This window comes from Heteronotia binoei, chromosome 5, assembly GCF_032191835.1.
Source record: "Heteronotia binoei isolate CCM8104 ecotype False Entrance Well chromosome 5, APGP_CSIRO_Hbin_v1, whole genome shotgun sequence".
NCBI classification, from domain to species: Eukaryota; Metazoa; Chordata; class Lepidosauria; order Squamata; family Gekkonidae; genus Heteronotia; species Heteronotia binoei.
The window spans coordinates 110,531,533-110,536,284 of record NC_083227.1 but is presented as its reverse complement, the minus strand read 5'-3'; the positions used below and the strand labels follow the sequence as shown (position 1 = coordinate 110,536,284).

The following is a 4,752-nucleotide window of genomic DNA, read 5'->3' as shown; positions in this document are numbered from 1 at the left end:
GCAGAGAAAGCCTTTGACAACTTGAACTGGGACTTTATGTTTGCGGTAATGGAAAAAATTAATTTAGGGGAACAATTTATAAAAATGACAAGAGCAATATATACAGATCAATATGCAAAATTGTGTATAAATGCAGATCTTACTAAAGAACTGAAAGTGAGTAAAGGAACAAGGCAAGGATGTCCGTTATCACCACTGTTGTTTATAATGACCCTGGAAATATTGTTACAACAAATTCAAAAAGATGAAGAAATAAAAGGTTTAAGAATTAGAAGATTCTCTTATAAATACAAAGCTTTTGCAGACGATATAGTGTTTATATTGGAGAATCCGATTCAAGTGTCACCATTGTTGTTAGCCAAGATAAAAGAGTATGGAGAACTAGCAGGATTGTATATAAACAAAGAGAAATCAAAATTCTTATGTAAAAATATGCAACCAAATAAAATAAAAGAACTACAAGAGGTGACGGGTTGTGAAGTCACAACCAAAGTTAAATACCTTGGAATAGAGATAACAATGAAGAATATTGATTTATTCAAAAATAATTATGAAAAACTGTGGTGCAAAATGGACAAAGATTTGATGAAATGGAATAGGCTTAATTTGTCCTTATTGGGTAGGATAGCTGCAATCAAAATGAATATTTTGCCAAGAATAATGTATTTATTTCAAACCATCCCGATTGTAAAAGATGCAAAACAATTTAACAAATGGCAAAGGAAAATCTCCGACTTTATTTGGGCCGGAAGGAAACCAAGAATAAAGATGAAGATTTTAACAGATGCTAAAGAGAGAGGAGGTTTTCAACTTCCTGATCTAAGATTGTATCATGATGCAGTTTGTTTGACATGGATTAAAGATTGGATAATGCTGTTAGATAAAAAACCTTTATGTTTAGAAGCTCACGGAAATAAATTCGGCTGGCACGCGTATATGTATTATGGGAAGAATAAAATGGATGGTCTTTTCTCTCACCACTATGTTAGAAACACTTTACTAAGTACTTGGATAAAATATAAGAAATATGGGGACGAGAGAAAACCGCTGTGGATAGTGCCAGCGGAAGTAATAAAAATAACAGCTGAATCCGACGATAAAAGAGAAATGTCATATAACCAACTGCTCAAGATTCGAGGAGATAAAATTGAATTAAAATCTTCGGAAGAGCTAGACAATAAATATGACTGGTTTCAAATGCAACAAATTAAAAGCTTGTTGGAAAATGATATAAAATTGGAAGGAATTAGACGAGAACAAACAGAACTGGAAAGGGTCCTGCTTGGTGATAATGAAAAATTGATATCAAAAGTATATAAGTTATTATTGAAATGGTCTACAGAAGAAGAAGTAGTAAAATCTCAAATGGTCAAATGGGCAATCAATGTGAATAGAGAAATACAAATGGATGCATGGGAATACCTTTGGAAGAACTCAATGAAGATATCAACTTGTCAGAGCATAAAAGAAAATTGTTTTAAGATGATGTACAGGTGGTATATGACCCCGAAAAAATTGGCTAAGATGAGCAAGAAAATGTCGGATAGATGTTGGAAGTGTAAAAAACATGAAGGTTCTTTCTTCCATATGTGGTGGACATGTGAAAAAGCGAAAGAGTATTGGAAGATGATACAACAAGAAATCTCCAAAATATTGGGTTACGACTTTAAGAAAATTGCAGAGACATTTTTGCTTGGATTACAATTAGAAAAATATCCAAAGGAAGATAGGACTCTAATTTGGTACCTGCTATCAGCTGCTAGGACATTGTATGCGCAGCTTTGGAAGCAAGAAAAAATACCGGATAAATGGGATTGGACTATGAAAGTTCTATCGTGGAGTGAAATGGATAAATTAACTAGAACATTAAGAGACTATGATTTGGAGATATTTAAAAAAGAGTGGAGGAAGTTTAAAGAATACATAGAGAAAGAGTCGAATGTAAGAAGACATTGGACAATTTTTTAGTAATAATGGGGGGGGGGGAAACGAAGAAGCAAGAAGGGGGGGAAATATTTATATAACGAATTTTGATTAGTCAGATGTATCTTTAGTATTGAATTAGAATCTATAACCTCGGGGAAGTCTATATTGGAGGGAGGGGGGATTGAAAAGTCATATGGGTTAGTATTGAAGCAACGAAGGGAAATTAAGTTCTGTAACCATATGCTATCAATAAATTGGTTAAAACACAAAAATGTGTGTGAGCTGGAGGCTGTGAGCTAGCTCACATTAACTCAGCTTAGAGGGAACACTGGAAGAGACTATCAAGCATTAATGGTTGTTACAAGAATAATTGCTAGGGATGTACATTGAAAAATTGTTTTAATCCCATATTGTGATTAAAGAAAAGGAAGGTATATATTTTATAAATGTCATATTATGAAGACTTGTCAGGTTCCATTCCTACTTCCACTAAGATTATATTGGATGTCTGCCCATTGTTTTCCATGGGCAGAAAATGACAGTCAAAAATAGCATTTTTCCCACCAAATTTTATCAAAATATCAGAGAACCTAGTCTAACATCTAAAGTCTCCCCAAGTTTCAAGTCAGTTGTACAAAGGGTTATTTTTTTACAGACCCTTAAATAAGAGACTGTAATAATGTTACAGTCCCTTGAATAAAGTGATCCAGCCATCTGCTGTACATAGTGGGAAAAGGCTAGCAATTTTCTGGAGCAGCAGGTTTTTTTTTTGTTGTTTAACCAAACTTAGTAATTGCAAATAAAAGTAGTCCTTCCAGGGTGTCTATGTAACGAGGAGCCCACCAGCCCCACTGATTGGAGGAGCAGCCTTTCAATTGCCTTGATATGAACATATGAACATATGAAGCTGCCTTATACTGAATCAGACCCTTGGTTCATCAAAGTCAGTATTGTCTTCTCAGACTGGCAGCGGCTCTCCAGGGTCTCAAGCTGAGGTTTTTCACACATATTTGCCTGGACCCTTTTTTTTGGAGATGCCGGGGATTGAACCTGGGACCTTCTGCTTCACAAGCAGATGCTCTACCACTGAGCCACCGTCCCTCCCTAAACAAGGCGGTCTTGCAGCACCTAATAGAGACTTCCTGTGAGGGGTCTCCCCACATGTTTTCAGGGTGCTGACTCTACAGAGCCCAAGCGAAATGGAAAAGGCCCAGGGTCTAGCCAATGCCAGCTGGGCCACCCTAAGTGGTGTAATCTTTTAAAATAATATGTCAACGAAATCAGTCCCTATGATCCCAGTACTTCTCATCCAGCAGCACCACATAATCCCTTTTGCCCCTTCTTTTATTCCCAGTAGTAATGTATGGCTGTGAGAGTTGGACCATAAGGAAGGCCGAGCGCAGAAGAATAGATGCTTTTGAGCTGTGGTGCTGGAGAAGAATCTTGAGAATCCCTTGGACTGCAAGAAGATCAAATCGGTCAGTCCTAAGGGAAATCAACCCAGACTGTTCCTTGGGAGGTCAGATGCTGAAGCTGAAGCTCGAATACTTTGGCCACCGAATGAGAAGGGAGCACTCACTGGAGAAGATCCTGTTTTCCTGATTCCTCATTTCCGCAGCCTCCGTTATTGATCCGGCAAAAATTGGTAATGTATAAATAGGGTTTTCCCCGTAACATAATTTGGTGCATTGGCCGGTTTGGGGCCTTTAGCCCCTTTCTATTAGCCTGGCCGACTGCGGCTGCTGGCTGGTGGGACTGGAGCAACGGTAGTGGCCACCGGCCCTCTTTTGGGCTGACCGTCCTCAGTCTCCCCCGTCGCCGGCTGGCGTCGACCAGGCCTAATCGACCTAGCGGAACGGGGCAACAGGAACCAGCCCTGCTTAGAAGACCCCGGAGCGTGAGTATTGAACCCCAACCTAGAACCTTGACCACAAGGGCGTGGCAACTTTTTTCAGGACCTTGTGCTCAACGTACCCTTCCTTTACGTAACAGTCTGACTGCAGTAACGAACCTCTCCGAGATGGTCGGGTAGGTGACCCACAGGGTCGCCTGACAGCCCGCCTCCGGCGAGGGGCGGGTAGGAACACCCCGCTTCAGCAGCACTCGCAGGACCCACAGAGCGGGAAGGGACATAGTCGCCTTCCGCCTGCGGCCTTCTAACAGTGTCTGATCGACGGAGAAGGGAAGGTATTAGCCCCTTCTGCCCGCGGGCCTTAGTCGGTTCCGCATGCAGCCGCTGCACTAGGCTACGGGCTGCATTCGAAGTGGGGAAGGGACGAATTCGACCCTTCTGCCTCCTATAGGTAGGGTAATAACTGAAGGAGAAAAATAAAACGGCTGAGTCACCCGCCAGGGAGAGGCCGCCTCTTCTTCCATTTGGGGAAAGTTCTGTGTTTAATGTTTAGGGAAATTGTGTGTCCAATATGTCTGCAATGTTTTGTCTGTCTGGTTAACCATCAGTGATTTATAATCTGGGGGACGCCCCTGCTGTTTTTGTGCTTGCCATCCTGCATTGGTTTTCGGCAGGGTGCCCCACTCTTCTTCTAGAGCTTTCAAAAAGTGGGGAGAGAAAGGAGGGTTTTTGTGCCTCCTCATTACTTAAGAGTTTTATTAATGCAATAGAATCTGTCTGGTATGCCTGATGCGTGCTTGATGTGTGCCTGAGACAATACTTGCTATTGAAGCGATAGTGGATCTGTCAGTACCGCGTTTCCCGCCTGCGTGAGCACGGTGGGCCGGGACCACAGAGAAGCGGCTGAATAGGATCCCATATATGTTACCCCTCCCTGTTCTTGTGTTCTAGTTGTCTGTCAGTCGGGGGAGACG

At 41.4% G+C, this 4,752-nt stretch overlaps 1 non-coding gene across 1 annotated transcript; it reads right to left on the bottom strand.

The window, feature by feature from the left end:
* Positions 1–2,955: 2,955 nt before the first annotated feature.
* Positions 2,956–3,022, bottom strand: TRNAH-GUG (transfer RNA histidin (anticodon GUG)). Its single transcript has one exon. It is a non-coding gene; the product is annotated as a tRNA-His (tRNA).
* Between the last annotated feature and the right edge of the window lie 1,730 nt (positions 3,023–4,752).